Here is a 14,828-nt window from a genome sequence, read left to right as displayed (position 1 = left end):
GTTCCAGTGCTCAGCCAAGTATCAGTCAGCTGGACACTAAGCACGAGTCAACAGGTTTCATCTCTACCTCTTCGACATAATTCCTTTTTAATCACCTCTCAGGAAACTGCGACTATTCTCACTAAGAGCAAATGGTGTGACACAGAATTCTCCTTCTCCTGAAGTCAAAGTAGATGAGGTGCAGTTTACATTGACCTTGCACAGCAGTGAAGCTCTTGCAATGCTTTTCTGAGCATGCAGTGACTTTTTTCAGTTAATTTCAACCGAGTTGCATGACTATTTGCCAGCGTTCCACCACTTGCCTTTAACTCTGCAGTGCTCACTTCACTCCCTACACAGACAGGGCTCAGGCTGAATACTTGCCTCATTCCACTGCTTTTTTTTTTTTTCCTTTTTGCCTGCTCACTGTTTGAACCCCTCGTCACAAACTGTTCATTTGTTACACAAATGTCATCTCATTAAAGAATTTTCCTATTAGAATTCATAACCTTGTAACTATGGTATAGAAAATTCTAAAGATAACTGAATTACATTCATGAACACAGAATGTTTTTAAAACAAATCCAAACTGCTTTTATTTCCTTCAATCAACAGATCTTGTACCATCCTGTAGGTGTCAGACATATATGCTGTCTTTTAAGAATAATCAGTCAACGTTTTCTAATTAAAATTTAACATGGAAATCATTTTCTTGAAATACCTACAGCAGAACAACAAAGCAGGTGACAACAATAAACCTTTTTGCCTTCTTGATCTATTTTTCTTCCAAATCACAAAACATTCATTAGTCAGATATTTTAGCTACATATCCTGGAACTTTTCTAACTGTGTGATTCTATACCAAATTAGAGCTGTTCCACCTCTGAGAGACTTTTAGATGAGAATTCCATACGTCACCTGAGCTCAGACACAAACTCCTGGAAACTTCAAAGCTTCAGAGAGAAGAGCTACGAGGCTAAGAGCTATGGATGATTAAAGGAAAAATTACAGTTCAGCAAAGACACATAAATAGACTTGTATGGCACAACTGCTATGGGTTTTTCAGGATCTTTTTGGGAAACAGAGGGTAAAACCAGAAAGGCTGATGTTCTGATCACAGACTGAGGAGGAAAGGTTTCACACAATTCTAAGTCAGGGGAAGTCAGGCAAATACACTGTGTAAGGTCACAGAATCACTCTGAACATGGATAATAGCAAAAAATCTACTCTGTTATTCCACCTCAACTCACAGATGTGTCCTTTTTCCATTATAACCAAAGCCAACCCCATCCAGCCTTGCCAGGGAGATCAATACCAGTTAGGATTGATCACTGTTCACTTGGAATCTTCCTTTGCCTTTCCCAGTGCCACTAAATTTCTGGTTTGACTTCTACTATTAACTCAGCTTTATTTGTAATTCCAGCACTGACACAGAAGTTCCTAACTGGGATGGTGCCTGCACATAACATCAAGTGGGTGTTTTTAGTACAATCATTTACAGAGTCAATAAAGATGATATTATCAGTTCATTCAGGTGTAAGTATGCATGCAAGAGCAAATGAAGCTAATTTCAGACCAATACAAAGACACCTAGGGGAAATTAAAGGTCAAATAGATTCGTGCCATTAGTGATTCACAGACTATTAAATGTTCTAAGAGATTAAATCTAAAATTGCATTTTCCTACAGAATTTTGCCGTTCTACATAAAATTGTGACCAATAGAACTTTCCTTTGAGTAGCACTTATAAAAAAATTGCATTTCAAGAGAAAGATTTTTGGAGGGCACTCTGCACAGAACAAAAGATAAATGAGTTTCAAATTATCTCCCAAATTTCCACGTTTTTCATTGCCTGCTTCAGTATTGCTTTCCAAAGGGAAAAAAATAAAGGAAGATAGCCTAGATGTGCTGTGAATCACTATCACTCTTAAAATTCATAGACTTCAGCCAACTTACCACAGTTGAGAATAGGGCTGTAAGGACTTCTGCACTGCTGCAGTAATATGTTTGTTTCCATCGTCCCGCTTCATGAAGAGGCTCTGAAATGCAAAAGAGACTATCAAAAAGCTGAAGAGAAACATCAACCATCTTTTTACCACTAACCATCACCAACACTTCAGGCTTTAGAAGTTCAGCTGCACTGTGAGACCTGCAACTTTTCCCTGTTGACAAGAACTGCAATATCAGACACAAAGATAAACCTTTGTATTTCCAGTTTTATCTATGTGGATACTGCTGCATGTTGTCATTTCAGATAGATGCAGACAGCCTATGCAGTCCAAAACTGCCACACCAACTCCACCCAACCAGCTGCCTTTCCAAAAGGAAGCTCCTTAAGACCTTCAAAGCCAATGCCAGATTTCCAGATTCTGGGAAGGAAACCAGAAAGTCTGAATCCATCCAATCTCCAACAGAAAGAAGAGGGGCGACTGAAGGCTCTCTAGGAGGAGGGAATATTCCAACCTGTAAATCCCTATTAGATGATCATTGCGTTCCTGTACCTGGAGAGAATACACTAATTAGAACCACAGGGAGGTGCTGAACCTGCTCCTCATAAGGGCATGCTTATTTGAGAAAAGCTGGCATAATCACAGCTGTTTGCTTGCTCATCTTTGGCTAAAAAGCAGCACTGAGGACTGCCAATATTTATACGATCCTCTCATTTTATTCAGAGTAAGAGCAACCAGCCAACAAGTCTTGGAGCACCACATAACAAAGCAGCAATAGCACTCATTTCTCCTAACTGCTTTTCTATTGAGTAACCAAGCTTATTAGTTTTGGAAGTTTTCCTTTTCTCTAAAGTGGCAGGTAAAGTCAAGTGGCTTCTAAGCTGAACGCTGCACAGAGTTTAACCCTGTCAGAAGTTCTGCCTGGGAATTGTCCCAGTGGCCTGCATTTGTCTGACTTGGTCTCATGAGACAGGAGCAAACATGTCTAGAAGAACAAGTATTAATGGAGGGTTTTTCCTCAGGAAACTTGGAGGATGTACCTGGAGGAAATTACTCCAGTTCCCACAACTCATTGGCTGCCACAGGTCTAGTTTCCTCTTCCCTTTCATGCCTTTTGTGCTGCACAGCTGCAATCCACTTTTTATTCATAGGCTTTAGGAGGATCACTAAACAGGCTAACACCTCCCCAGTTATAGCCTGCAGTTTCACATCTGAGGATTTAAGAGCATCTTTGTAACACTGCACTGGTCTCCCTCCCAATACAGTCACTGTGTGTACTTTTACTGACTGAAGAAAATTACTGAAGAAACATCAAAGTATGTGCCAAAAGTCCAGATGAGAGTTATTGAATCTGCAGGGACATTGCTTTGGTGTGGAGCCAATATTCAGATATCAGCATTCAGGATCTTCTCCCACTCTTCCAGTCTATTGAGGAAGTGATGCATACACGGACAGATGATGTGCTCAGTCTTTAATGACTGTCTTCCAGCTCTGTTCCATCCATGTCTGAGCCAAAGGCCAAGCAGGAACCCACTGCCCACTGTGCTGGGTCACTGTGCTGGACTCCTTCTTGTTCAGCATCTTACATATTTTGTTACTGACTTCCAAGATGAAGGCATTATATTATTGCAAAGCAGTTTTAAGATGCACTTCTAATGGTGTAAAACAAATTATAAAAGTGAGTTGAAAAAAAATCAAAATAATCCAGTGATGCAGCCCATTTTGCCTTTGGGAATTCTCCCTCTTCAACGTATTAATTACTAAATCAGACTTCACACACACTGAGGTTCATTCACATCAAGAGGTTCATTTAATTAACAGCGATGTTTCAAATCACAGAAAAACAATTCATCATGATTAAGTCTCTCTCCACCTCCTAAACTTTTTGAGAGTTAAGACCCTGCCACAAAACCACTCCATAGAGGACCTTCCTTGAACCCTGATCTGCCCTGCATGCCACCCAGAGGTACCCACTCCTTTTGCCCGACAGCCACCTAGTGGCACCCTCTCTGCCATGCATGATAAAGGTGCAGCTCAGATGGATGGGCACATTTCCAAGCTTGCAAGACCACTGCTCTCATTTCTAACTACAGACATCATTCACTGGGCTTGAAACATTACAGAAGCTGCATTGCCCTGAGGTACTGAGAACTGTGGAATTAGCAGTAAAGTATCTTGGCTAGCTTAGCATGAAGGCAAGCAGATTGCAAATTAAGTTTGATTCAGGTTTACCTAAAGGGCAAGAATGTACTCTAGTGTTAAGGGAAGAAAGAAAGTTCAAAAAAAAAATAAAAATGAAGAGTCAGCGTGAGTTTTCAGAGTCAGATAGTATTACTTCATATATTAAAAGAAATGCAAAGGGAAATCAACTGCCTCCACTGTTTTACCTCAGCAGTACACATGAGATGAAAGAAAAACTGACATGGTTCAAGGGAAATTTTCATTGTGAAAAGCACAACTTGGTCCCAGGATACAGCAGACAGTCAAACTACTCCTCTTCATCCCACCTGAGAGGTGAATTACTGAGCCCAGAGTTCCTGCTAGAAAGAAATACTGCAAACTGCATTTCTGGGAACCTGAGTTCTGGTCAGCTACAAAGATGAGGACAGCAGCAGCTGTCAGCCTCCTGAACTTCAGCTTTCGTTTTGTTCTGCTTCCAATACATTCAAGCCCCTTTTCAATTAAATCCTTCAGCCTTGTCTCAACAGAGATCCTCTGTAGAGATCTCACATGCAATGTTTTCTTCCAGTATTCAGAAGAGACGTATGAAACCTCAGCACTGATAAATAACGCAGAAACAACTAGTTCTAACTTTGAGGACTGGCAGGGAACACCGCACTCACTTCCTCCAGCTCAAACTCTTTACAGAAAAGGAGATACCTTTCCTTCTGTCTGCCAGCATGCTCCTGTCCAAGACCCAGGTATCTGAACTTTCCAAGAGGTCCAAACCACTGCTCTTCATGGCAACCTGTAACAATCCTCAGCTGGCTTTCATCTCCCACCCTGGTTCATTAACACAGAAATTTTTCTGTGCTTGTGCTGGCTCCACTCTCTTTTAAAAATCCCACAAGCAACCAAAATGAAGAGCTTTAGCTGGCTCTCCTGTAAGGCTATATCTTTATGTAGAATATAATATTCCTAGAGAGGAAGACGACTGGTGTTTCCCAGGACATAGTGTAGCAAAAGGATGTTGAGCTCTTCAATCCAAGAAATCCACTGGCACAGCTGCCTAAAGAAGCTGTGAGTGCCCCATCCCTGGAGGTGATCAAAGCCTGGTTGGATGGGGCCCTGGGCAGCCTGAGATGGTGGGTGGCAGACCTGCCCACAGCAGGGGGTAGACGGATGATCATGAAGGCCCCTTCCAACCTAAACCATTCTATGACCCTATGAAATCCATATGCAGCTTTGTTTGCTCCTACTATAAAAAGGCAGGCAGTTTTGTCCAAGGCTCTTATAGCTCCTCGCACAGTTGAGAGGCATCAATCACAGACCCATCTCAGGATCAGCCCTTCTTCCCAGGGAACTCATGCTGAAAGAAGTAAACAGTCACTGTTACTGATGTGTGCCTTTTGAGAATGGAAAGCCCAAAGATGTCTCAAGAGCCATCTGCAAGCTCCTGCTAAAATGCAGTGCTTCTTTTTTTAATGTATCATATACTGGTATATAATTGGTACATATTTGAAAATGGTTTGCTTTTCCACCAAGTAGTGATATCCAATGGTAGTCAAAGTAGAGCATGTAATTTTTACAATAACTATTCTTGAATACAGTGGTCATTGCCGTACGATGTTACATTGATAAGCACCAACCACTGTGACCCTATTAAAGACATGGTTTAGTCCATCCAGTCTGACTTACAGACATTTTCCCCACATTAAGCCACCCAAATGCCCGAAATAATCCTGACTCAGAATTACTGCTTGCTATGTGTAGATCCAGCAACGGTGTTTACTGAGTGTATTACTTGTAGAGAAAATTAAATTATCCATTTGAAGGAGTTCACAGATAATGCAAAGGGCAAAGGAGGAAGAATGATTTATTATGACCATTTTCCATGTGTCTCAGTGATTCCACGCTTTTATGTAATGTTCTTATTTTCAGACATCTATTTTTAAAATCTCAGAAGGATGTGCGAGTGAGTGAGTCAGGGGGAAGATCTGAAGGAGACAAATCAAAAAGAGAAAAATAGAGGCAACAGGACAAGGTTCAGAAGGCAAATCCTTGCACAGGGAACTGGCCTGAAAGATGTGCTAAGGTAGGAGAATTGTCTCGCTGCCATAAAAGCACATCGTGAAACATGGCTTTAATGGCAGTCCTACAGCTAATCAGCAGCAGCTCTCATTGATTTCCCCTGTACTGCTGACTTGTCTGTGAACTGCAGTCAAATCTTCATTTTGTGTGGCATGCACAACAAAAAAGTGACCATTGTCACAAGCTAGTAGGCTTTATTTTCCTACCTCTGGTCTGCTCTATGAGAATATAAAATGAAAATGGGCAAAAAAACAACAACAAAAAAAGGCCATCTATGATGCAGGTGCCCAAAATAGCTGAGAAGACTGCCAATATAGAGTTCACTGAAACTAAATAAATTGAGGGGAAAAACACACTTTTTTTTTTTTTTTATTTAACAGCAGAAATTATGACATAAACTGACAGCCAGTGAAACATGAATTGTTTCTTAGGCTGAATTATCCCTACATGTTTCATAAGGATTAACTAGTATGTTGTTATTAGAGTAGTCAGTGATTCAGTATCAGTTCAGAAGACTGGAAGATTAAACAAAAGCTAATCTCTAGAAAAGTAGGACAAAATCCTTTGTTTCTTTTTCAGGAAAAAGATTTTACAGCTTGCATGTTCCAAAAGCTGATCTTGGTAAGACAAAATCTTTCCTCAACTGTAGCACTTACTCCTCCATCTCTTTCAGAAGAACAAAACATCCAGCATCATTAGGAATCAAGAAGGGCTAGTGTTGCTCACAGAATCATACATTAAGCATATATTAAGTGTCAAATATTTAGTAGACTCCTTGTATACTTCTACTGAATACCCTAGAGCACTGAAGAAACCTCCCAGCCAAGTGCAGGACATTGGTCAGCAATGGCAGCAGCACAAAGCTCACAGCTCCTGGGAGGATTTATCCCCAGGACAGTCAAGCTTTAAAACATATGGAATTCGTAGCTGAGTGATCTCTCACTTTCCTCCAGGCTTTCTCTGCAGCCCTGTTCTGCTGAGAGTCCCAATCAAACAGCTGCAGGTGCTAAAATTAGTTATCTCAACCATGATGTACCAGTACGTGCCTTTCCTTGGGACCAAAGGCATGGCAGTGGGACAGCTGGAAAGGTCACCCAAGAAGTTCCTGCTCATCTGCCCACAGGTCAGATCTTTCCCACGGCAAGGTCTGACCCAGCAGCTGACAGTGGGTACTTTCTGTTTTCAGGAAAGTTCTGACAGGGATGCAGTGATCTGTTAAGGAACTGTCAGCTGAAGGACTGAGGCCTTAGTTTGGCAAAGTTCCCTTCAGCTGTGCTATGTAGGAAAATGTAAGAACCAACTCTGATTTCCTGAAAGAATTTAATATTTCTTGTCAACCTCACAGTACATCACTGTCCATAGCCTCAGACTGAAACTCAGCGTGGGTTTGGCAACACACAGGTAGTGGTAAACTGCAGGAAAAAAATGTTAAGACTCCTTAACAGAAATGAAGTATGCAAAACATCCACCTCAACAAGATCAGATGGCCTCATGCCCACCTGTAGTTCCATGAGGTTCCCTGTGGCTGTCCATGTGGTATTATCATTGAACTGAAACTGATGATACTCTGGGCAAACGGTTTGCAGGGGGTGTTTATTAATCAAATCATACACTCACCATCTTGTTCTGTTCCCACAAGTTGCTCTATCCAATCCCTTAAAATTAGAATAAGGATTCCTAGCAACAAATAAAATTTTAGTGTTTCAGATCTCACAGTAAAAAATTAACTGTTATCAGTGTTAGAATACTTAGCATCTGCTGCGTGTCATTCACTGCTAGTTATCAGCTCTTCTAGGGCTCCCTAATGATTTTCTTAGAGGGGGAGAGGCAAGGATAAACTACATCCAACTCACACTGAGATGATTTAGTTCATGCTGGCAGGCAGATCTGGCAAATGTTTGTCTTGACTGACATTTTTGATGGACACTGTTACAATAATACAGGCCAGAACAGCATCTGTAAAAGAGTAATGGATGAGCATTCTGTGCAGCTCTGCTGAAACAAGCTATAAGGAAGAACTTAGAGGGCATTATTGTTTGCCAACAACCATTTTGGAGCAGAAACAGCTGATGTAGCCTTAGTACAATGGCAGAAATTTGTTTTGTTTTGTTTTGATTTCTCCTTTCCTAACAGGCCCAAAATCAGATGGCAGAAACTTTAAAATCAGATGGTTCAAAACTTTACATGCATAATTCTAATTTCAGCCAGCACACATCCACTGAAATAAACAGAGCCAACCTCCAACAGCTCCATATTTAGGTAATGATTTCTTAAATGAACTCTGAATTTACCTCTCTGCAGTTCATCCCTAGAGGATGACAATGACAATACAATGGTGTCTTTTTTTTTATATCTGGCACAAAATGAACCCTAAGAAGCTATTAAATCTCAATAGCTGACCTCATTCTGCGATTCAGGTGTGGTCACACACCTGCTCAGTTGCTTGTGTTTTCATTAAATAATCATTTTTTGTTGACACGGATTCCATCGTATTTTATTATGACTCTAGGATCTAGGTTTTCTATTTTACATTCAAAGCTGAAGGGACCGGTTGGAATCATGAAAAACAGAGAAGGACAGCAATCCATCCAGAAGGCCTAGCATAGCAGGTGGGAGGAGACAACAGCATGGGCAAAGAGAAACACGTCCCTATTGCCAAGATCTTACACAACTGGCAGCTTTCAGAGCAGATCTGCCTGGTGACAGAAATCCCATCAATGGGTCTCATTTCTGTGGAAGGAAATGGGAAAGCTGGAGGATGCCATGTCCAGTGCTCCCAAATCATTACCTCTTCCACTAATGCCTTGTATCTACATGCTATAAAGACTTAATTACCAGTTAGGGTTCTTACTGAGAGTGAGATGCATAAATAGAGTTCACTAGAAATCACAAACCAGGTAGCAGAAATCAAGAAACCTGAATTTTATTCTTAACTCTGTATCTGTCAGCAATCCTAACAACAGAGTTATTCTATACTGTTTACAAAATGGATAAAGAAAGAATTAGACTTGTGCATGACTGATTACCTTTCTTTGTTTCTAATTTTGCCTGAGTAAATGCTCTAAGTCTTGAGGTTGCAAAATAAGTCATAATATAATTAAAACTTACCAGAATTTCGTAGGAAAAAAAGAGCATGCATTAATATTTCTGATAAGCAGTCTTGAAATAATAGAGCCCTGAGGTTTACTAGCAAGAAAAAACAAATGATCTTCTTTTATCCATACTTTCATTTTGTTTATTTAAAGATGACATATCTCATTTTTGTCTATAATAGTCACTCGACTTTTCTATTAGCCACCATCTGCTTTCTTAATTTGAAAAAAATGTCCCATTCTACCCAGGTTAAAGTAGCTGAACTCAGAATTTAAACTGGATGTACACCATCCTAGAAGATGAGCAAGCTATTGCTTGTAGACACAAGGATCATGCGGCAGTACAAGCATTTGTATGTTTGGAAGGCAGCTACTTCCAAGCTCTCAAATAGAGCAAGCTCAACAGTGTGCACTGAAGCACTGTATCTACTGACAATGGATATAAACTGCTTTATTTTACATAATGAAAGTGCAATTTGTAAAGGCAGTGTTTGGAACTGAGATAGTGAATTTATGTTGTAAACTGACAATTTTAGGCTGCCAAGCTAAAAACCTGTCTGGAGAGAACAGAATTCAAAGACTGAGATTTACCCAAAGTCCAAAGCAAGATGGCTGCTACAGATTACACACAAACTGTGTGACAGAAGAGAAAACCACTTAATGGTGTGTGATAATTCTGTTTGTTTGGGGTTGGCAGTGTTAATTGCCTTGTAACCTCAGCACAGTCCAGAAAGCCTTGGCTGCTCCCTTTCTCTTCTCAGGCATGCAGGTAATAACACTTCTGCAGTGCATACATAGCAGTCGGCCTCAGTTAGCATGCAGAAGCAGAGAATTATAATTTGGAAAGCTCAAAGGCTTTTGATTTACCCAACTGAAAGCATGAAAACTTCATCCTGAATTCACCTTCAGATGCAAGAGACAGAGACTTCTCTTGGATGCTTCCCTACCTCCCTGCTGCTAGAAAAACTGGGCCTTATCATCAGCCATGATGGACAATAATCCAGCTATGTGAGTTAGTGCATGCCCAGCCAGCCAGAACAGGACTCGGCTTGGTAGCAATCATGACCCAGCCCCATAACAGCACTTAATGTCACCAGTCATCTAAATTTACTGTGATAAATGGAATTTTCCAGCAGATCCCTAATGATTTCTATTATGAGAGTATGAAAGGCAGAGACCTGAAAAACCTAAATCACACATCCCATTGCTATTTGAATAATAATAGCTCTGCTGCCTGTTTTCCTGGCAAGCAAGGTGAGTCTGGCAGAGAAAATGTGGCAAGCTCTGACTGATTTTCTTTTCTCTAACCCATTTTAATCAAGCAACACTTGATCTGGGAGACATTCATGTTACACCTGGCACGTTATCAGAAAGAGAAGAAAACTGCAGCCTGAAGATGCTGGAGTCCACACTTGCTCTCAATATGGATTATTCTCTAGCCTTTTAATTTTTTGAGATCTTATCCTGACTTGTCTACCAATATAATTTATCTTAGCAATGGAAACTCATTTTAAGCACTGTGCTTTCTAATTTCATTGCAATTGTAGTACTCAAGGATGAAAGGGTCTCAAATTACATTAAAATGTTCAGGAAACACTCTGGGAAATGCTGCAGTTGAGACATCAGATAGCAAGGTGAGGCTTAAGCTCAGAACAATGGACTGTACTAACCAGGTAAAGAAAACAGAGTTAATTTCAAATTACCTGATTTCAAAAGACACTCAGCTGTAGCCTTCCTATAATCACCAGATTAATTCTCCAAGGACTCAGCTCAGTTAAAACACGCCGTTCATCTTGTGCGATTTGTGCTGTACTTTACTACAAAGAACTGTTCAGTCACACACTAGGACACTCAACTTCACTCACAGTGTGCTGAAAACAGAACCAAACACGGGCACTGAGGGCACAGAGCCTTCATGATTTCATGCAAGGCTGCTTCCCCACGAATGTTCATTTCACTGGAGGACACCCGGAAAAAATCCTATAATCATCCAAGGCTTTTAAAACTGAAACAATCTCTGAAACCAGCGTTTGTCCCCCATGTTCAAATAATTCCCCACTTCTGTCCTGTCTGCTTCAAAAGTTTGTTTTTACAAAGATTGCCCATTTCAGAGCCACAAAAATGATGCAGTGGACTGGCATCACATGAACTGTAACTGGAATTTCTCAGGTGGTGGTCAGACTGCTGCAGCCATCCTGCATTAGGAGGCTGCTGTGAATCCCAATCTAGTCAAATAGGTAAAAGTTCTACAAAATGTATCTACACAGATTTAAAGCTGAATGGTGGCAGATTAAAGCTGAATGGTGATTAACCTGAGGTTAACATTCAGTAAAAAACAAAGGTAAACGGCACTGCAACATGGCAAGTGCCAAGAAATGAAGTTTACTACGTGGATAAGGAATTTTAGAACCAAAGCTTGCATTGTAAACCTATTAACTAATCGAGGATATTAAAAAAGATCTCATACAAGCCACTGGTACATAATGTCATTTTGTGGAAAAGCCACAGTGAAAGGAAAGTTCATATAGTGGTCAATGGAATATTAAAGTAATGAAATTTTGACTCAACAAGATATTTTAAAGCATATGACTGGGGTTTGATAATCCTATTATCTGGTTCATCATGTGGTATTATCGAGTAGAGAAGCATTTCAGAGAGTAGATGAGATGGAATAAGCCTCAAAGGCTGTGAAGAAGGACCAGGATGTCAAAATCCAGTGCTTAGTCTTTGCAACAAGTCCTGAAAATAACACAGTTGGGGTGCCACTGAGGATCTAAAATGCAAGGAAGGATGGGAAATGGGTGTAGGTCCCCAATTATTTCCTTAACAATTTCCTGAGAAATTGACATTCTATCAAGACATTGGAAACAGCAGGAATATAGGATATCTCATTAGCAGAAACCATAGATAAACCCATACAGTATGAATAATAAATGCTTGATCCTATAAGCAGACATTCAGAAATCCTGTTTTCCCTTATGGGAACTATTAACATAAAAAATTCAAGCTGACATTACAGAGAGAGATTTGCAAACATACCTGCTACAGAGACCAATCCTGTTGTCTGTGTATCACACCCAAGGAGAACCACTTACAAATGTGCTCCTCCCCAGATCAATATCCAGGATCACTTTGCTTCACACCAGATGGAGCTGAGATCTAAGATACTTGGAGCAAGTTCCATGCTGAAAGCTCCTTCCACAGAAAATTCCACTGGAGGAAAACTTCTTGTCCTGATCCAACAAGTGTATGCAAGTGCTAGAACAAAAATGATTTCTCCACTAATTCCTATGTTACACTTGGTGAGAAAACAGAGCCATGATTTAAAGACTGGGACAAACAATTTTACGACAGCACCCAGAATTCTCCACACCTTCTTGAAACAGAAGTTTTAGGACACCCTCTCATTCTTTTTGTGTCTCTTGGTTTGCTGGTAAAGCACCAATGTTACCTGTAGCATATTAGTCAATTCTGCTCAGCTTTTGGGCAAGACTTACCACCTTATTCACGCTTCTGTGGCCAGCACTCTCAAAATATCTCGCTTTTCAATGCACGAAGTCTGCAGCCAGCAGCATTGATCATTCCATTATCACTGTGCTACGCTTAATTTCCTCTTCATCTCTCAAGTCAAACACCATCTCACACTGCATCAATAGCAGTGGCAACATGCTGATTGATTATCCTCATCTTTGGCAGGCATGGATGCTGCAGTTATGTTGTAAGATTGTTCTTGTTCAACCCCAGCACAACTGCATTCTCCTAAGCTATTCCAAGAATCAAATAACAAGTGTATTGAGATCTTTAAGCACTTTGATTTGACTTTGCAACAAGCAATTAATTGTTGCAGACAAAGCACAAGAAATCTCTGCCAAAAGCAGGACGCTGTTGCAAGCATAAAGCAGCCTCAGCATCCACCTGGGCAGCTTCTGGCCCCGGCTGTGCCCAGGTTGTCACTGAACATTGTGGACATTGTGATTATTCCAATGAGAAAATTCTGTTAAAAAGAAAGATCCTAAGGAACCTCTGAATCTGGTTTCCCATCATACTCAGGACAGTCAGTCATTTGATTTCTACAAAGAGAAGTACCTTGCAACCTCTCCTGTATAACTGCAGTCCATACATACGTAACTCAAAGCAGAACAGATGCTGAATGGCAGATCAGAAACATGAACTGCTGACACTTACTGTGAAGCTTCTATCCTTTACTTATGGTATTTTTTAACATATTTAGACCATTTTAACCATTTTTCTTAAGATGGTACGTAACAGTTTTGGTACTCTTCAGATTTAGCACAAGTGAAAATGCAATTCCCAAATTGGTAACAGTATGTAATACACCATTTACTGCTCTAAGTGCATCTCTTCTGTGCCTGCCTTTTCTTTACCTGCTTACCTCCGTGCTAGATACATACGTACAAATTAAGAAAGCATTTGTGAAAATTAATTAACAACAAAACTCTTCTCCATTTTATTCTGGTAAGGTCAATTTAGAACTCACAACAGTAATTACAGGTGCTCTCGGTCTACTACTCCTTGTGTTCCCCAGACACTACTGGTATAGATCTGAAAAGAAACCACAGCTAAAACAGTCAGCACGCATCATTAACTCTGTACTAGTTTAATTTCGGCACTCTTTGAGTATGGAAAGTGCAGGAAAATAACCACTATATTTAGATGGAGCTCAGATCATGACAAGCTGAATAATGAAATCTCATCAACAGTACTGATTCTCCAGTATATACCACATTGTTTCCAGGATCATTTTCCAGTTTTAATTTACTTTCAAAACGTGTCTCCCTCTCCCAGTTTCCCTTTCCTTATATGACTATGCATTACTGATCCTGCCCAAATTATTTTGATATATCAAAGTAGGAACCTTACACTACATAATCTTATCTCTTTCCTTGACAGCCGTGCATGCACGTACAGTTCTTGACACAATAAATTGCTTGAAGTTTTTCATCCCATGTAGCTTCAGAGCAGGGAAATGAAAGATGATCTCATTGTGTTCCTTATGCCTCTAATGAATTTCCTTTATAGCTTAAGATACCGTAAAAATGAGTTTCTAGGATACTGTAACCAGAATTATGAGGGTTGAATTTTACTGTCATGCAACTATGGTACTGTTAAAGTTTAATTTCATTTCTTAAACTTTCTGGTTGTTGCACCCTGATGGGATACGACCACGTGAGCCTCTCTCCTGCTCGGCACAGGCTTTGTGTTTTTGCACAGAGCTGGACAAACACGAAATCAGAACGTACACTCTTACAGTTCATACTGCATATTCTTATCCGTCTAATTGTATAAATAAGCACTTTGTATTGAACAGCAAAGGAAATGTATCTAGGGATTGCTTCAGTCGGAGACTGGAACCAATAATCAGATACAATGCAGTGTGTTGAGACCCAGGAACAGGCATGTTCTCTCACAAGCAGGCAACATAACTCATTTATCACATGCTCTCAACATCTTTGTACAATCCATAACAACACAAAGAAGTAGTTCTCTCCAATATTAGCCACTTACCTTACCTACAGACAGAGAAAAAGGCATCAAGG

General features: G+C 40.3%; 1 long non-coding RNA gene across 1 annotated transcript in view; it reads right to left on the bottom strand.

Annotated features, from left to right (window-relative positions):
* The window catches only part of LOC116217141 (uncharacterized), a 29,903-nt gene that overhangs the window by 5,775 nt on the left and 9,300 nt on the right, over positions 1-14,828 (bottom strand). Inside the window, exon 3 of the long non-coding RNA XR_014886240.1 lies at positions 1,935-2,017. This is a non-coding gene — a long non-coding RNA (uncharacterized LOC116217141). The remainder of the gene's footprint in view (positions 1-1,934; positions 2,018-14,828) is intronic.

This window comes from Meleagris gallopavo, chromosome 13, assembly GCF_905368555.1.
Source record: "Meleagris gallopavo chromosome 13, MGAL_WU_HG_1.1, whole genome shotgun sequence".
In the NCBI taxonomy this organism is placed as follows: domain Eukaryota; kingdom Metazoa; phylum Chordata; class Aves; order Galliformes; family Phasianidae; genus Meleagris; species Meleagris gallopavo.
Note: the sequence above shows the minus strand (reverse complement) of the source record. Positions and strands in the feature narration are given on the sequence as shown.